The following is a 20,209-nucleotide window of genomic DNA, read 5'->3' as shown; positions in this document are numbered from 1 at the left end:
ACCCTGGAGCACTAATAACCTGTGGTAAAAATTATCTAGCTGTCAATAGTCTTTTCCAAGGGATTCCCCTGAAAAACTGTGGGTTTCTCTCACTCCACTGACCACGAGGTGCAACAAAAACCTCGAATACAATGCTGCCCCTGGAGAAGATGGAATCCCCAGAGGATCTAAATCAAAGAACTGAAAAGCCTGATATGCTTTTAATACCAGTGTCTGATGACATCGGAACAACAGCCAGAAGCCTGGGCGGTCCTCAGAAACAGAAGAATAGTAAATTTTCTTCTGGACTCAGGATAGGAGCTTTCTCTGTTTCTGCAAAGATTTGATATGAGTGGCTTGCCACAATTTCTCTTGGATTTCAAGGTCCATGACAAAATATCTTTGCAGTTCTGAAAAGATCTGATTTGGGATTGGGTGAAAGCTGGGAGGTGATAGGTCTGCATTTCCCAGTATTGTTAGCCCAGGCAGCTGCCTACTTCCTGCATATTCACATACATTACAAATTGTGTGTGTATATGTGTGCACTCATGTAAGACAGGAGGAAACTTTAGTGTACTGTAAAGATCTATCCAAGATAATGGATAATAAAACCATGGAAATATGGTTTGGAAAGGAACCAGGAGTTACCAAACATTGGGATATGAATTTAAGATTGCCTGGGATCATGTTTTTGTTGCTTGTGCCAAAAGGTGATTTTATAGGCATGTGGAGATACAAATATTGTGCAAACTGGAGCCCCAAAATGTTATTCCTGTGTAGAATCCTCTGTGACACATACAAAGTACCTCTGGTTCGTGTTACATTATTTGTCTTGGTGGGCTTGTTCATTTGTTTTGTTGGCTATGATAGGTTTGTAAGACTGAGTGATAGTGGTTTTTTTTTTCTCTCTGAAGCATAAACTTTCTGCTTTATTTGTAAGGAAATTTCAGTTTAGACCTGCAAATATATGCCTGTCTATTTAGAAGGACAAAGTAGCTTTAAATACATTTATAATTTTACACTCGATTTTTGGGAAATCTTTAGATGTGTGCAGTGGCTAGGTTATAATAGACATGCTCTGTGGCACAGATTGGTTCACTAAGGAGTTTAGCTGCTATGCAGGGGAGCCCCTTCTGAAGATAGCTGCTCATCAGGGCTGGCAGTGGAACAATCTGAAATGTCACGAGTGTATCTGGTCTCTCTGGGCTGAAGAATGACTCCCAGGGCATCATACTGGACTGCATTAATTCTAGCATGGGTGTAAATCTAAAATCAAAGAGGGAAGGGGGATTAAACATTGATACCACAAGTGCTGACTCAGATGGCCTAGCCAAAAATCCATTATATCACAAATAATGTCTTCTGCAACAGAGGGGTGGCAATCCCCACTGTGAAATTCTGTCCTCAGAATATCCACTTCACAGGCTTCCAGCTGATCAAGAGCAGGCATTGTAGCCAGCCTAGTTCTTTGGTGACTTGATCTTAAACTGACTAAATATAAAGGCCATCCAAAAACTTACTGGCTCATAAATCCATGTAGTATTTACAATTGCCCGGAGACAATGCATGAAAAGCAAAAGAAAACACTCTTACAGATTTCATTTAAATCAAAAGAAGCCCTCCCCCCCCCGAAAAAAAAAATCTAGAAAATGCGTATTTTTACATTTGATTGTTCTGTGTTGTCAGTTAGTGGTTAGAGTCCTCTGGGATCTTTGCTTATGAAAAAATTGAAAATGATTTCATTATTTTTTTGCCAAATCAACTATATAATAGCCTTTTGTTCATCACTGAGTTGAAACCTTTAAAATGTTGCACATTTTTGTCTTCTATAGTGTCCAGCCAGTTCTAACTCTTTGGGTCCTTAGACAGCCTAGGAAAGAGTTATAAAGAGATTTACATGTAAAAGATTTGCATACTTTCATTTAAAGCTCTTGCTGGGATATAAAGTTGCATTAGCATTACTAAATGAACTAAAAATGCTAACACAAATGCACAGGTGAGAGGAACTTGAATAAATACCGAAATATTGAATTAAGTATGTTAAGATCAAATTACAGGTATGTGACTTCTCATTTTTTGTGTTTTCCATTTTTTTAAATGTCCAAAGCTGTTAACTTAATTGAGGCATTAAACTAATTTTGAATTAACATACTTGAATAACCAGGGACTAAAATGTTCAAACTTTTTTCTAGTAGAAAAAAATTAGATTTGTTGAAGTTATAGAAGAGCTCTGTCAATATACACAAGCTATATACTTCAGACAGTAACAAATGTGAGCAGAAGACTTATCAAGACATTTAATACAATTATTATCAATAACTCCTTGGTGGTCCACATCAACAAAGATATCTAACCTAACCCACCCCCCTCCAAAGCACACTCCCAGAGAAAAGCACACACTTTTTTTTAAAAGATTTATTTATTTTTTATTACAAAGTCAGATATACGGAGAAGAGGAGAGACAGGGGAAGATCTTCCGTCCAATGATTCACTCCCCAAGTGAGTGCAATGGCCGGTGCTGGGCCGATCCAGAGCCAGTGCAGGGTCCCAAAGCTTTGGGCCATCCTCGACTGCTTTCCCAGGCCACAAGCAGGGAGCTGGATGGGAAGTGGAGCAGCTGGGATTAGAACCGGCGCCCATATGGGATCCCGGCGCGTTAAAGGTGAGGACTTTAGCCGCTAGGCCACGCCACAGGGCCCGAAAAGCACACACTTTCCAACATTTTTTAGCAAGTATGGTATGGGTATTTGTTTGTAAATAAAAGGTCCCCTGGGCATGTTATTTGCAGTTTAATGGCCACCGTCAAGTGATCTGGACTTGGACTGGGACCTGGACCGGGATCTCTGGCGATCCACAGATGTTGGAGACTTAGATATACTTGAAGAACCACGTTTCTGGCTCTTCTCAGGAGCAGGAGAACTGCTCACAGAACAAGACTGATTCGGGTCCAGCCTCTGCTTCTTGAATGGCTGTTAAAACTTGCGACCGTGGGGACAAGAAGGGAGCCGGCTGCCAGACCTAGAACTGCTGGTCTGGGATTGAGACCTGCTTCTTCACTTACTGTTCTTTTTGCTGCCTTCAGTTAGTTTTATTTTTCTCCTGTTTATTTCCTTTCCAGAAAGTTTTTCAGTAGTGTTCTTTTTTTTTTTAAATTTTTTTCTTTTTATTGTATTGTTGTTGACGATCTTTACATAGTTAATTACAGTTAAAGCAAAAAGAAGAAAAGAAAAAAAAAAGAAAAAGAAAAAAAAAAAAAGAAAAAGGTTCAGGGGGATAGGAAAGTGGGTAATGCCATTATGTTCATATTGTTTCCATCATGTATCTGAGGTAAAGGGGGATATTGAGGGAGAAGCCCCACCCGGTTTCCCGCCCACCCCAAGTCCCGGATGTGGGGCATGCTCTGAGATATGTGCCCAAGTGGTGTTAATAGTTCTCCAGTTATGAATCGCTGCCAGTTTCGCTCGATGAGGTCGTCCACTGATTGACATGGTCCATCATAAAGTCTCCGTTTGCCCCATAATTTGCTGCCAACATATAGCTGAGGTGAATGACTGTCCCGTTCTGTCTTCTGTCTTGTCTTGGTTAGAGTTCTGAGTCCAGCAGTTCGATTGGGGAGATCTCCAAAGATACTTTGAGGTATTCCCAGATTAGTTTTTTGTATGTTCTAGCAAGCACAGGGCCCGGCACAGTCCATCACCCCGATCAGCTGGTGGTTGCAATTGCTGTGTTGGTTCTGTTTTCAGTCCCGAGTTGTACTGGAACCAATGGGTGTTGCAGTCCAGTCTGGTTCGGCCCTTACATCAACCAGTGGGAGCTGCAACCTAGTCGGGGCGACCCACAATAACCCCCACCAAGCCTGCCCCCTACCCTGGTTTGCCAATTTGTGTAGCAGAAGACCAGTCTGTCCCCCATCCCATTTGGCTCTGGTACTTGTCAATGGGTATTAAAGCTTAGTTCTATCTAATCGACTCAACCATCCAGCCCTCACAGATGTTGTTGAGTGCCTCTGTCTAGCCATCCCAGCCCCCGTCCTAGTTTTCATGCCCTCCAACGGGAATAGTGATCCAGGAAGGGGGAACCCACTTTTCCCTTCCAGGTCTCTCTGTCCCGGTTTATGCACTCTTTAGGTGGTCCTGTGATTTGACTCGACAGAATTAGTCCCCAGTGCCAGCTTCTGCCAGCTGATGCTGTGGCCTTGATCTAGTCCACATGCAGCGCACAGGTGTTATAGCCTTGCTTAGTCGGGTCTGTCTCTATCCCAGCCAACACTCTCCAGTGGGAGTAGCTGACCGGCGAGGGGACCAGCCCCTTAATCCCCCCGCCAGCTCTGCCCCTTCCTTCCTAGATCTCACGTGTGCTGGATGGGTGCTGCATTCATATCCAGTACAGGCAACCACGCCCTGGCATTCCATAATGTGTACTGGTTTTGTCGCAACCAAACCCAGCCCATCCCACACTCTGGTCTGGCGATCGGATTTGCCAGTGGTTGACATGAACTGATTCAGCCTGGTCTGCTCCTGACCCATGCTGAATGTATGCCAGTGGGAAACTTTCTATGGCCTATTCTGGGCTGTAGCGAGTTTGGGCCTCCCCTACTGCTCACCATGTGGCTTGAGCTGGGGGGAGGAGCCAGGAAGGGTGGGACTGGGGCCCAAGGACTTGAACCTCCGGCAGGCAGCTACCTTGCTGCCTGCCGGGGGGCTTGGGATGGCCACGCCTCAAGCCTGGGAACACACAGTAGCTACCACATACACGTGGGGAGCTGCTCCCAGATTTGCCGGAACCTCGATGGCTACCCCTTTTCTGAGTAGTGTTCTTTAAGTCACCATAAGAGGCAAACTTACCTACTCCTTCATTTAATTTAGGTCGATGTGCATTTGCGAAGGTTGCTTCCCCAGTTTGCCTCATGAAATCTTGAGATCATGAGATCCTGCCAGCTGGCTCTGGAGGATAAATTCTCAACTATAAGCATGTTTTCTGTTCTTACAGGTAGAACATTTTGTCTATCATTTCGAGGTCTACGATTACTGAAATGGTCAGAATATTGTGCCTCACCCGTTCCACCTCGAGACTGAGCCCAGGCATGCTCAATAATCACTCTTGGATTTCAAAGTTCTTTCCATCAAGTTCATATACAGCATCATCTACATCCCTGGGATGCTCAAATTCCACAAAACCAAACGCTTGTTTCAGATCAGTATCCCTTATCCATCCATAGCCCTTGAAGAACCTCTCCACGTTCCTTCTCCCTGGTCACTTGGTTTAGCCTCCCGATGAACACTCATGGTGTCCATGCCGCTCATGGTGTCAAGCTAGCATGTCCTGGAGCTGACTGCATTCATTAGACACATTCCTCCTCAAAGTGAGCAGCCCTAACCACTTGTGATCTGGTGGGGCCATGGAGAGGCCTTTATCCGAGAAGCCTTGCCCTCAAAGCGAGTTACTCACCTACTGGACAACTTTGGCAGCTGAGACCCACAGAGGTGAGTGGTCTGCGAAGAAGTGGTCAAAGTGCCTGTAGACCAGTAATTTAGCTCATCTATGTCTCTCAACAACTGACCCATTTTTTGTTATATTTTGAGCCATACAATAGTAGAAAAACCAATCTAACAAAATAAACCTCTCTTTATGCTCCTGATTATAGTGGAAGGCTTATGTGAAATCAGCCCTCTCCCAAGAACAGCTGGAAATACAACTTCATGAAGTCATAAGAAAATAAGGATTTGATGGACCAAGACAGAGAAAGGGGTGAAACATCAATGTGACCCTGAAATTCTCTGTTCTATCCATGCTCTGTTTGCTGATCTGTAAGCAAGGATGAAAAGCTGGATAATAAGTGATGATTGTTTTCAACTTTCCCATGCAGCTAGGGTGACCACTGCTATCACCAGCAACAAACTCAAAACAAATAAAATGAGAATCTCTAAAGCAAGAACAAACTCCAAACAAACAAAACTTGAGTTCAGAAACTAAGGAGAAGCATTCATGATGAACATTTGACTTGAAAGACTAGACGCCAGGGGCCTGTGTTGTGGCACATAGCCACACTTGTGATGCCAGCATCCCATTTCAGAATGATGGCTGCTCCGTTTCTGATCCACCTTCTTTCTGACACACTTGGGAAGGCACCTGAGGATTGTCCAAATGCTTGGGTTTCTGCATATCTTGATGGAGTGCTTATTTTCTGGCTTCTGACTGGTCAAGCTAGCTGTTGTGGCTATCTGGGGAGTAACACAGCATATGGAAAATCTTCTCTCTTTCTCTTGCTCTCTCTCTCTTTGTGTATCCTTCTCTGCCATCTTTTAAATAAATCAATAAATCAATAAATCTTAAGTAAAAGATTAGCTTCTAGGATGAACCATAAACCAGAAATAACTCATTCCTCCCAGAGGCTGACAACTCTACTTGATCTAATTTAATCTGTAGTTGAACTAACTGCTTTTGAAAACAAAATGACTCTGTAGAGTAAGCTAACATATCCTCTATAGTTTTTCATATCCAAGCATGGCATTTAGGAGTTAGCTTGGATGTCACAAAATAGGACCATGTACCTTGCTATTCGTTGGGCAGGGATATGCGAAGAGATGAAATTCCATCTTATAGCTTGCTTATTTCTTATTTCTTTCTTTAAATTTAATTTTATTTTACTTTGGATTCCCTCTCAAACTCCCAACCCCGACAGGTTTTCCCCAGGTTGCTATGATGGTATAGTCCTTCATAAGGAGTCATAATTCCATCAGTCTCTAAGTGTGGCCTGGCATTGCTGGTACAGACAGTGTCAGACAGTCCGGCATCCCATTGTCTACACATTTCCAGCAGTTTCACTGGGAGTCCATCTTTTGCAATATTTATTTCTTACCATGTGTCATTCGGCGGTGATACATAAAGCATCTTCATTTTAGAGCTTCCGAGTTGTACTTCTTTGTACTTGGGTAGTCACTATGCTGGAGCAGACTCTGGACTAATAGTCATCATTCCAGCTCTGTAACATTCTCTGAATAATCTTGGACAAAGATAAGCAGTCCATCCAGGCCTGTTTCCTACTGAGGTCAACTGTAGCTTAAGAATGTTTTTCAACTCTGCGTATAAAGAAGCTATTATCAAGTGAGTGGGACTGCCCAGAAGTTAAGACTTGGTGTCTTTCTGTAAGATAGACAATCTCTACAGGTTCTAGAATTCTATGGTTGTATGCCGTGGTTGGTTTTCCATTGCTGTTGAAACTCATACGAGGGAAAGGAGTGTGTCGGATGGCTGAGCAATAGGATGCAGCCTTCTGGTTATAGTTACTGATGTACTTGGTTAGCCTAAACATTGTGCTTATACCTTTGCTGCCTTCTGCCCTAAAAAGTACGGCTGAGATGGACTTTGCTGTGATGTGTTGTGAGTCATCAGGTTGGTTGAAAGTGCTGACTTAGACTTTAAAAAAAAATCCCGAATGAACATCCCCAAACCCAATCTGACTATCCCTCAAAGTGGCACCTCACCAAGCGACGCTGGATTCTTAGCTGCTATCTGTAGTCATGCTCCAACTCTCACAGCTGGTTCACACATGTCCTGGCAAATTCCTGTTAAGGCTGAATCAGAAGCATACCCATCCATACCTCCCATGCCAGGAAGTTTCAAGAGGCTCTGGAGAACAGCAGTGCCATGCTGTGTTGCCTATGAGAAAACCTTTTTCTTCCTTTTGACTCCTCAAAAAAAGTAAAATGCACAGAATGCAAAATTTGCTATCTTTGCTTTTCTGTGGTGGACAGTCCAATAGCATTAAGTATATTTTGTGCAAGCAATCTCCAGAACTCTCTTCATCTGGCAATGGTAAAACTTCATGCCTTTTGGCTACAAGGCTCCATTCTCCCCTGCAACCATTGTTTTACTTTCTTCTGCCTCTGTAAGTCTGGCTGCTCTTAAGTTCTTCCTGTAAGAATGCTCATATAGTGTTTGTCCTTTTGGAACTATTTTCATTTAGCATGATGATCTCAAGGTTCATCTATTTTGTAGCATATGTCAGGACTGTTTTCTTTTGCAAAGCTTAACATCATCCTGTTGCATATAAGTACCGTGTTTTGTTTCCCTGTTGACTTGTCAATGGAGACTTAAGTTGCTCCTGCTTTCCAGGATTCTGTACATAGTAGCTCAGTTCTTCAGGATGCGTACCCGGAAGTGGCACTCTTGCATCACACTGATTCTATTATTTTGAGGGACCTCCATGCACCATTTCATATTCCAGCCAATAATGTAGAAGGATTCTAATTTCTCTACACTCTTGCTTACTGCTTTTATTTTCTGTTTCTTTTTATAACAGGCATACTAGTGGCTGTGAGGTGGAGGAAATTTTTTTTTCGTGTATGTGAAACTGATGTCTTATTGTATCTAATTTGTTTTTGCAAAAATATCAAATGTGTAAGATATTACCAAATTCATTACATTGTTGCTAGTTACCAGTCTTTGAAACTTCCAGTTAAAATAGTTTAATTTTCAAATTTGTGAAGAATTTTTATCCGTCATTGGCTAGATAATAGTTGGCTAAGGAAGCCTGGTCATTTTTTTACATTTTAAAAAATTGTTTTCCATGATGCAATTTTGCAGGTAAAGTAGTTTCCTTCTGAAAATTCCCTATCATTTTCTATGTAATAGTTGGCTAACAAATCATGTTCTTAAATGGGCTTTATGATGATAGCTCTGTTTTTACTCAAGTTACAATCTCAATGAATTGGTAAATTACAGCTCACAAATGAAATAGAAATTGAAGTAGAATGACTAAGTTCTACCAAATCCCATCAATCATATTTAAGGGGTGAGAGCTCAGGCATAAACTTCCAGGCTATTTTAGAAGACATAGATGTTTTTGCAACTATGAGACTAGAACTTCTCCTAGCACCTAGAAGACATGCCATTTTCTGAACAAATTACAAAACATCCGTAAGGTTCAATAGTTACTACGTTGTGAGACAGACATTTTCTGTACAAAATCATGCATCTTTTGAACTTGGAATGTGGTAGATATATAAGAAAAGAACATAAAAAATCCAGCACTGGCTTTTATTTCCTTTATGACTGATTTAGTATTCTTTTTTTTTTTTTTTTAATGCAGAAATCCTTCTTTGTAAAGGATTTTAGCTATTCCTGGACACATAGATTAGTTACATTTTAGGGAGATGAGTCAGAAGCAGGAGCTGGGGCTTACACAGCTGGATCTGCAATCAGTCCCATTGTCCCCTTCCTGGCAGCAGGAGGACTTTGTGGAGGTGTACTTGGGTTCCACCACCTGCTATCCTACCCCACCAACCCCCACATTGAGGGTGGTATCACTCTACCTCCGCCCCTCAAAGCTATGAGCTCCTCAAAGCTTCCTTGCCAACCTGTCTCCTATGGAGTTGGGCCTCTTATCTTGATGGATTTCATGCCCTTCATCAAGATGTGAAGTTGTCATTTGTTTTAAAATTCTGACTTTTAATGGAAGTCTGTATTTTGGAGCAAATTTTCTGAGGAAAGATTAGAATTCTGAAAATTTGAGCGCAGAGGGAGACATCAAGTTTCAAATAATCAGCATGTTACTATAAATATCGAAAACTTCTTCTCATTTGTTTCCCAGTTTTGTGTGGAAGGAAACTTCAACATAAGTTTTGAAGAGATGTCTATGGGGGCATCGTAGTGATGTAGCAGCCAGGACTCTAGCTCACACCCAAATGATACTGCAGGTGTGCTATGCTACAGTACTGGTTCCTAACACTTTCTTTTTCAAAAACTTTACTGAAATAGTTGAGCAGTGCTCTGGCCAAATCTGAATGTAAAATCAAAATTCATTCCCTCAGCCATGTATGTGACTGTTAGATGTTTTCTCTGGGCTAATGCATGTTCTGTCAGGGTGATAAAGAGGAACAAGGGAGGGCCTCACTATGAGTCACGCTTTTCAATCATTCACTCCCAAGTTCAGATTTCATCTAAGTTGGTATAAGGGGGTGGCCTAGTATCCGACAAAGTTGAAATGGTGGAGCAGGATTGGCAATCAGTCAGTCTATCAGCGTTGACCAGATATCAGGGATGGAAGCAAAGATATGGGTATTCTTGTGTAACTTGCATGAAACTTGGTAGTTGGTCTTCTGTGTTTGCTTTGGTGATCATTACTTTACTTACCTGAAAATATTGATGAACTGCCCATTAATGGTGTCACAGTTGTACTGTGTGCTGGAAGAGGCGGTGGGATTTGTAAGCTATCGGTCTTGCCTGAGAAATGATTTTAGAACAACACAAGGCACCTTTCATGAATTCATCAGATATTTTAAAGCACACTCATTGCTAGGTATTAAATGAAGATGTAGGGAATATTTCTTATGGGACATATGTGTTTGTCTTTCCTTGGCACCAAATGATGAATAAGCATTATAACCTATAGCATTCTCCTGACTGTCTAGTTTCACAGCTGCAGAAGTACAAACAAAAACCTGTCTTCAACCTGACACCTGTGTCTTGGTTTTAAAAGTAGTGTTTTTGAATGACCCAAACGAAAGGAAGGTAATTATGATCTAATATAAGGTCTGATAGAGCCTACCTTGTCTCATTGGACTTTTCAGAAGGAATGGCAAAAGGAGTAGATAAAGAAAGCTGTGGCTTCTCTTTACCATAGGTAAAGCCTCTCTGTTAATTAAGAACAAGTGCCAGTGAATCGGTTGGATTTTAAAGGTTAGCATTTTCAACCTTTAAAGACAGCCACTGATTCTTGTGTTTGAATTGTGTTTCAGCTGGCTTTCTTTCAATAGAAAGGATCAAATTCAGTTTTTACTTTTTTTTATCTTTTTGTATCTGCACACTTTGTCTAATAATTATTCAAAGAAACTGCTTTGCGACTCTTGGCTGACCCGGCAGCTCCGTTGGAAACTCTAAGGTGCTGTGAATCAGAGCTGCCTGCTGACCACTGATTTGCACAGATTGGCCTCTGAGTCTGCAGTACAGATGTAATGGACAGAGACCCATGTGGCTGAAGGCATTAGTATTAATGAGAGGAGGAGAGAGAATGCTCGTCATGTGGATTTACTGAGAAATCGAGGAATGCACATTCCTTCTTGCTGAATGCACTCTGCCAGCTAAACTTCGCATGCTAGTCTGCACTGAATAGTAAAGATCCATAAAAAGAAGATGTGACAAGCCCCTCATTAGAAGTAGGAAAACCCGGTTGGTGCTCGCTCAACATTTCGGTACTATTTAGTGGATGGAAAAGAGAAAACAATAATTTTGTCTCCCAACTTCCATTTTTGGGTTGTATCCTCATTTAGATTTCTAGAGGGCTTTCTGATTTATACAGTTAAAAATAAAATGTATCAGATGTTGCTTCCATTGCTCAAATATTAGATGTTCTTTATGGACAAATAAATGCAAGGAAGTAGTACTGTTGCCCTACTACTAAGAGAAAAACCAGTGTGAATCCATTTCCTTTTTGGCCTAGGAATAGTTTTAGCATATTAACTTTATACAATTTGCACTGCAGTTTTACTCAATATAAACATGTCCGAAGCTGCCAAGAGAGTTTCATTTGAAGTGGCTATATTTCTTTGGAGACAGTAATTAAGTCAGCTATTGTGTTACTCTTAATTTGTTTGTTGCAATGCATCCTTAAATAACACACTTGTGCACAATGTTTTTTTTTATTGAGGATTGTTTCAAGATACATGCATTCTAGAATTCATCCAGCAGTACTTGGGGGTCTGGAATATTCCTAAGGTTATGGCCAGTCATTTCCCAAAAATATTAGTCTGATTTCTGCTCCCATCAAGAATGTGACACTAGTCTTCAATGTGAAGTGGGCTTAATATGCTTATGATTTGGGCCAAGAAACCCTCAGAGGAAAAGACAGAAGAATGGGTAAGTCCCTCACCCAGCTCTCAGTTTTACTTACCTGACCTTGACCCTCATTGTGATCTGTTTTGTACTTCATACTTGGTGACTTGGGGTTTATTTCTCCACTGTAAACTTGTTCTTCAGCTCTTCTGTTGTCCCTCTACATCACTATGGGTAGTTTTAAATTGAGCCTTGTGTTAATGAGCTTTCATTGGTCTCTTTAGTGATAGCCTTGCTTCACTGTTCTTCCTTTACAGTGTTGACTTTAAAGACAGGAACTCCTGTCTCCTGTCTTTGGATTAGCTCAGTTCTGACTGTTGCAGCCACTTGGGGAATGAATCAGCGAGTGGAAGATCTTTCTCTGTTTCTCTCTTTCTTTCTGTAAATATGACTTTCTTTTTTTTTTTTTTAAAGATTTATTTTATTTTTATTGCAAAGTCAGATATACTGAGAGGAGGAGAGACAGAGAGGAAGTGGAGCTGCTGGGATTAGAACCAGCGGCCATATGGGATCAAGGTGAGGACCTTAGCCACTAGGCCACGCTGCCAAGCCCGTAAATATGACTTTCTAATAAAAACAAAGAAATCTTAAAAAGAAAAAATCAGAGACAGTAGAGCATCCACTGAAGGTTGGGGTCAGAGATTTCCCCTCTACAAAAAGGAGATGAATTCTGCAAAGTTGAGTTCTTCCCAGCAGTTACTTTCTTAATGAGGGTATCAATTTTCTGTACTGACTTGACAGTAACCTAGGTCACATCCCAATTTCCACTGTTAACTAGCCCCTGATACTGCCAGCAGATCATCATGTGTCTGAGGGAGCGGGATAACGGAATTCCTTGCTGAGCATGTGCACCTTGTCCTGACCTTGGAATGAGTCTCGGAATGACATCTGTAAATGCAGGATTCAACTGCTGCTTCATGTGCAGAATGCCCTAAGCAGAGTTTGTTCCGAGACTGCTCAGTTCAGATCTGTCTTGCTCCTTCTCAGATTGTTGATGTCCACCCTGAGTGGTCTCTGGCCTTTTATTTCAGCTTATACAGTGAGGTTTACAGAGAGAGTAAGAGATGACAACTAATGTAAGGAGGAGGAGGAAAATATTTTATTAGGATAAATGGGCTCTGAAATAGCTTGTATATACTCAAAGGGGTTCTTGGCTGTTTCAAAATCAAGACATACAGCGTTCCCATGACCTTCTTACATGTCTTCTAGTAAGATTTTCCACTAACTGAAGTACAAAAGAATATGAACAAAAACTTGTATTCTCCAACATTTAGAAAAAAATATGATCTGCAAATCAACAGTTTAAATTAGATGAAAACATATCAGGTAAGATAAAAAACAGACAGTAAAGGTGCATATTATAGTTACTGTTTTTTTTTCTGCCTTTTTCCCCCAAAGATTCATTTATTAATTTGAAAGTCAGAGTTACAGAGAGAGAGAGAGAGAGAGAGAGAGAGAGAGAGAGAGAGAGACTCAAGAAATGCTTTATTTGCTGCTTTGTTCACTGAGGATAGCCACAACATCCAAAGGTGGGCCAGGCTAAAGCAAGGAACCAGCAACCAGAAGCTTTATCCAGATCTCCCGCATGTGTGGCAGGGGCCCAATGACTTGGACCATCTTCCACTGCTTTCCCAGGCCATTTGCAGGGAGCTGGATCATAAGTGGAGGGGCTGGGACATGAACCAGTGCCCATGTGGGATGCTAGCATCACCAAGGATGGCCTCCTGAAGTTTTGGCACATCTTGTTTGATGCAGAACTTGGCATTGGATAGTTTTGTGTTGTAATCTTGTCATCCATGGATCATTTTCAACAATTTCTTCTGCTTTTTTCTGCTAAGATGTACTTATTTATTTATTGGAAAGATTTACAGAGAAAAGGAGAGTCAGAAATATATTCTGTCTACTGATTCACTCCCCTAGAGGCTGCAGAGGCTAGAGCTTAGTCAGTCTGAAACCAGGAGCCAGGGGCTTTTTCTGTGATTCCCAGGTGGATGCAGGGTTCCAAGGCTTTGGGCCATCCTCAACTGCTTTCTCAGGCCACAAGTAGGGAGCTGGATGGGAAGTGGAGCAGCCAGGATACAAACTTTGCCTAAATTGGATCCCAGGGCATGCCAGGTGAGGACTTTAGTCGTTAGGCTGTCAGCCAGGTCCAACTTTCTCTGCTTTTAAAAATAGTTGTAGATACAGAGTCCATATTCAGATCAAACAGTAACGTTTCTTAGTTTCCTGTTTTTGAGACATCCCTAGCATTAAATAAATGTATCACTATCAAGTGAGGGAAATACAGGTCTCTGATTTTCATCACTGAAGTGTTGTGCAAGACAATTGTCAAGTTTATTATAAGATGGCATTCTGTAATTAGTTTTCTGAAGAAGCATATAATGTATATTGTATGTGGGACATTATGTAGAATTACCTTTGCTTATTTAAATTAGAATCTTTAAGCCCAAAAGTCAATTCTACCATCAATGAGGGTGAAAACAAAAATGAGTAATTATAGCAAAAAGCAGTTAGAATTAGGTCATCTCCCCGAATGTTCACTAGATTGCTCACTGAACACTGAACACTGAGTAATGGATTGTTTGTGAAGTATATTGCAATTACAGGTGTTACTGCAATGTTAAATAAGGTAGCTAAGATGGTTAAATGAGTATGAAATAAAAATATATATTTGAGGTGGGAGTTTGGGGGGAATCCCAGTCTAGATAGAATTGTACCACAAAATTCAAAAATTCAAAATAAAAATATAACCAAAAATATATATTTGAAATTTGAACATTGTATTAACCTCCTAAATCTAAAAGCATACTTTATTTAGAATATAGAGAATTTATTTTTCTACATAAATGACATGGAATAGCAGTAAAAATACATTTAAAACACATCATAAAAATGTTTTACTTGACTTTTAAAATGTATTATGTGATTTTTAATTTTGATTGCAAATATATCCTGTGATTGTGTTTTTGTAAAGCCAATCTTTAGTTTTAAGTCAGAGTGTTCACCATTTGATGGGACGAGATTTTAATGCTTCAGGCAATGAACTTGGTTCCAGTAGATTGCCTTTCAAAAAATTATCTGGAACATTTCTTCCTGTGTGTCTTTATTTTTTTACGTAATGTATAATGAAGAGCTTCTATGACAGACAAATCTAGTAATAAATAGTAATCCCACCTGATACTAAATAACTACATATTTCCCTCTGGAAAACAATTTTAAACACTTTGGAAAGTTTGCTTTTTGATTTGAAAATGGTGATAATATTATTGCTGTTTCTGTGTTGATATAAGAATGGGATAAAATCATGTACTTAGTGCAAGCACAGATCCAGAGAAAATGCTCAGATATTGCAAGTGGTCATTAGAAGATGTTTTGCAAATATTGGTTTGCTTTTCTTCTCCCCTTAGCCCTCTTTACTGCAGTAAATTCTATCAATTTCTGAAGACCCAAGGAAACATGCTTATCAAAGGCCAAATTGGCTGTGTTTGAGTGTTGGGCATCCTTTCTTTTGTGTCGGTCTCCCTTCCTTCCCTGACATTCTCTGTAAATGTTGTAGCTATTGATACCTCGGCTCTGAATAGGAGATTGCTTGATTCTTCTAAATATAGTCCATCATCGTAGATTGCTTTAGGTTCAACAAAGTAGATCATCTAAAAAAGAACAAACATTTACTTTGCTTTCCTATGCTATGTTTCATAGAAATTTTTGATCACTTTTTGGTGTTTTTTTTTTATTATTTTAAATAAACCATATCTGCTTTCCTTCTGCCTAAGGGATAATTGTACATCCCTACACCACTGATGGTCCGAGTGACTTGCTTTATCCAATAGGAGGATATGAAATGAATGAATAAAATGTGTTATGTTGGCAGGAAATGCAAGAGCCAGCTTGTGCTCCCATCACTCTCCCTTTTTCTCTGCTACAAGACATCTTCTAAGACACCAGCTGCTGTGTGAGTTTGACTGCTGGAGTGAGGAGCACATGGACGGCTGTTTCCCCCAAGTATCACAGACACAGCAGGCACAGGAGTGAGCTTTGTAGCTCTGGGTCCTGGGATCTGGGGGTATTTGTCCCCGCAGTAGAATCTTGTCTGTCCTGACTGAATAAATCATGCTAAACAAGCTTGCATTGAAAGGAATTTTTCTGTTAATCCTGTACTCCTCCCCCGAGATAGGGCCCCCATGGAAGTATGAAGAGGACAGACAAGAATTAGGATAATGAGAGAATGCTCTGCCGCACAAAGTCTGTAATGTCATCAGTTGCCTCTTTTCCAAATACTCTTGACATTTTGTTTTGGAACCTCCAATTTTATTTAAGCAAAATGTTAAATGAGCTGTGGATGTTAGGAAAAATGCCACCCCAAAATGAATATATCTGATTTAGTGTTGTATGTGCTTATTTGTCTTGGAGCAACAGTGGATAATGTTCTTAGTATGAGAACAGTTAATACATTCTCTAATTGTGTTTTTTTTACATATGTGTGTAAGTCTCAGCTGATTATCTAACTGATATAAAGAGAAAAGCCCCTAGTATACACATATGATCATGTGGTCATTGGTAAGCATGACATTTCATAGTTGAACTTGAACTTTCCTACAGCAAGCTAAGTTCACTCTTGTTTGTGTGTCCAGACTTAGAGTTCTGAACTTGTGGATCCTGGTCATGGCCGCTGCTACTTTCTTTTTTTAAACAGTGTTTAGGCAAGGAAATACGATAGGTCTTTTTACTAACCCTTTTCCGATCTGACATTGAAAATGTTTCTCACATCTTCACACCATTTGTAAGGTGTCAAGCTCGTTCTCTTACTTAATCTCTGCCTTTGGATAAATAGAAAGATTTTCTGTAAGAAATGATTTAGCTATCACCAAAGAAGATCTAGAGCCTTATGTAAACATGGTAATAGTTTATTTGAGGGTAAATGCGCATAGAACTAATTCAGTAATGATTTGATGGACTACACCTTGGCAATTTCACTTACCATTCCATCTCTAACATCTGGAACAAGACTTGGCATATAGCAGGTGCTTTGCAGGCATTTGCTGATGCAAAGAACCATAGATGTCTTGGGATTCTGAGTCAATGTTTCACTTGGTCTTAGTAAGTGATTCTAGTCTTAGTATAGATGTATGTGTTTTCTCTCTATATTTCCATCTGTACAGACCTTTGACACTGCAAGAGGTACTGTGAAATCTAAAGGCTTATTTTTTAAATGATCACATCAGTACATCGTAAAGAGGTTTGACCTTCAGATTTCTCATCCTAGGACATTCAAGGTAATTGCCATTGCTCAAAGCACTTGTTGTATCTCACTTTTCCCCCAGCAGGTAATAGTAGGGCTGGCATATTTATGTTATAAGCATTCCCAAGAATTGCATGGCAAAGAGTCTGAAACCTGAAGCTTTCCTTCTGTTCATCTGATACCTACCCTAAGGCAGTATAGTTAGTGGACATAGAAACTGTTAATGAGTCTAATTTGTCCAGTGTTTAGTTGACTTTCTAGTGGTTTTGGGGGAAAAAAACCCCAAGCAAATATACATTTCTCAAAGTCTGCATATCTCTACCAAATCTCTTTAAGAGATGACTTCCTGCTTTTTAAAAAAATTATTTCTCTGAAAGGCAGAAGGGGTGGGAGACAGACAGAGGAAGAGATAAGATAAAGGTAGAGAGAGGCACAGGTAGAAGTAGAGATGGAGACACACCATCTTGAGTATCCAACACAATGTCTTGTTGTGTGCTCTGTGTGTACCTTCATTTTCACTTTGATTTCCTGGAAAGAAAGAATTAGGGACTATATTAACATCGATGGGAAATATTTAGAAAGAAAAATTAGAACCCAATAGAACACATTCTATTAGAATTTCAACCAAGACAGTTCAGATTTTGTATTTCTGTTGAATGCTGTAAAACTTGTAATACTTAACTGAAATTATTCTGATATTTAAAAAAGAAGAACCATTTGTATTTGTTTGAGTTTTCCTTTTAGGATATGTGGTATCATGGAGAGTTTCCACAACTCTAAAGGATCCATGCAGAAGTCCTGAAGAAAATAAAAAAACTCCGTCTCTTGTTCTCAACCTTGTGAGTCAAGACCATTTCTTGATGTAAAAAAACAAAACAAAACAAAACACTTAAGACATGATGTAGCTGGGTGCAGCAAATTTTCACCCAAGAAAGAGAAGTGAGGAAGAGAAGTGAGGATCTTCTGTGCAGAAAGTGGGGTTTGGAGATCAAGAAAAATGCTATGAATATATTTAGAAGTCACTCAGAAACTCTTATAAAGGTACAAAAAACTTACATCCATGTTGGCCCCAGATGAATGTAAAACATGCTTATTGGTAGAAACTGAAGGTTTGTGTGAAATCTTGAATTTATGGAGAAAGAGGGAAGGTAGGAAAATTTGTTGTTTTTACTGAAACCTTTTACTCATTCCTGAACTGCAGGAAACAGCCCTTTTCGGCTTTGGTGATCCCATCACTGGAATGGGTTTATTTGAAGGTTGTTTTTGCTGTAGTGAGAACTTCTTGTTTTTTTAACTGCTTTGTAATACATGTGCTGACTCTTCCTACACCCTATCTTTTCCCTGAGAAAATACAATGAATAAATCACAAATTATTGGTTCTGAAAAAAAGGGGTGTAGTATCTAAAGTGGTGGTTTCCTGAAAGCATATTCTAGCATTTTTGCAAAATCGCTTTTTCTTGATTTAAACAAATTTTAGGAAAGCAAAATATCTGACAGAGGAGCGTGTTTGTTTTGGTGACACCCATGCCAGATCAAAGAGTGGTGTTAAAGTTTATGTTGCTACAGAAATCTTGGAGTCTTGTACAAACATATGGGCACTTGTTGGACCCACAGTATTCCAAGCACTGAACAAGATATTCCGTATCTCTCTTGCACAAGTTGGAGGTAATAAGGACCAGATTTGAAAACCAGATGTGTCAAATGTGGCATTGTCTTTTCTATCAGACTGCCCCTCCAGTTGCACAGAAGGATTGAATTTCAGTGAGTGGGCGTCTCATTTGAACTGAGATCACAGTTCAGAATTTAGAGGGAGCTCTCACATTATTGCTGGAATTTGGATGAACTGTATTTTTGAGTTTCTGTATTGTGGACAATAGTGATCAGTAATTTTCATTTTGTATATTTGTGTGGATTTAAGCAGGAAAGAGATAGTTTGATGTTGAAGGCATGATTCTATCAATGTCCTCATCTGGTCTGTGCTCCATGGAGAGGTAAAATGAAGACAAACGTGAGTGATCTGTTTTCATGAGGAAACTTTTCATCTGAAAATGTGTGTGGTATGGTCAAAGCTGCAGAAATTGGTCTGTGAAGGACTTTGGAGCATGGGAATGTATAAATACACTATCAATAAGACTAGGTTAAAAGAACTGAAGCAATGAGTCATTTGGCACTTTCTAAGAATTTGCAACATGAAGAATGCCTTTCTTCTTTCTCCTCTTTTCTTTTTTCTTTTCTTTTGACATATTTTTGCCTGAAAGCCAAATTTGCAGAGAGAAGAGACAGAAAAATCCTCCATCAGCTGGTTCACTCCTCAGATGACCAGAATGGCAGGAGCTGAGCCCGTTTTGAAGCCAGGATTCAGGAGCACATTTAAGGTCTCCCATGTGGATATAGGGTCCCAAGGTTTTGGGCCATTCTCCTCTGCTTTCCCAGGTCACAGCAGGGAGCTGGATGGAAAATGGAGCGGCTGTACCATGAATTGATACCCATACGGGATGTCAGTGCTTCAATGTGAGGATTAACCAGTTGAGCTATCGCACCAGATCCTAGATGCGATTTTCCTCAACTTATTATGGGGCAACATCCTAGTAAGTCTGTTGTAAACTGATACTACCGGATTCTGAGGTGCACTGAGCTCACCATAACCTATAGAACATGCCAGCTGAGTAACGGAGAATGCAGTAGAGCATTGGGTGTTTCCCTTCATTGAGTGGCTGGCTGAGAACTTCCCTCAGATGCCCAGGATCATAGAAGAGGCTTGTACCCCATATCCTTAATCTTAGGAAACACCAACATTCAGCTATTAAACACATGAGGCCTTTGCACTACTATAAAAGCTGAAAAATCATAAGTTGAACCCTTGCAAATCAGAGGCTAATAACTAGATATTCATTTTTATTAAAAAAATGAAAAAAACCTTGCCCTTAGGGGCAGAATTCCTGACATAAAATCTTTCCTTCTGGATCTGGTGTATAGTGAGTGCGGTGGGTTAAGCTGTGAGTCCAACATCACATATAGTTGCTGATTCAAGTCCTGGATATTCCACTTCTGACTCAGCTGCCATCTAATGTGTCTGGGAAAGTAGCAGAAGATGGCCCAAGTCCTTGTGCTCCTGTACCCTGTGGCAACCCAGGCTCCTGGCTTCCGTCTTGAAGACAT

General features: G+C 40.3%; 1 pseudogene; it reads right to left on the bottom strand.

Annotated features, from left to right (window-relative positions):
• Positions 1-2,768: 2,768 nt before the first annotated feature.
• Positions 2,769-5,543, bottom strand: LOC101523247 (serine/arginine-rich splicing factor 5-like; annotated as a pseudogene).
• Positions 5,544-20,209: the final 14,666 nt, after the last annotated feature.

The sequence above is a fragment of the Ochotona princeps genome, chromosome 5 (genome assembly GCF_030435755.1).
Source record: "Ochotona princeps isolate mOchPri1 chromosome 5, mOchPri1.hap1, whole genome shotgun sequence".
NCBI lineage: Eukaryota > Metazoa > Chordata > Mammalia > Lagomorpha > Ochotonidae > Ochotona > Ochotona princeps.
The sequence above is the reverse complement of the archived record's forward strand: the minus strand, read 5'-3'. Positions and strand labels throughout refer to the sequence as shown.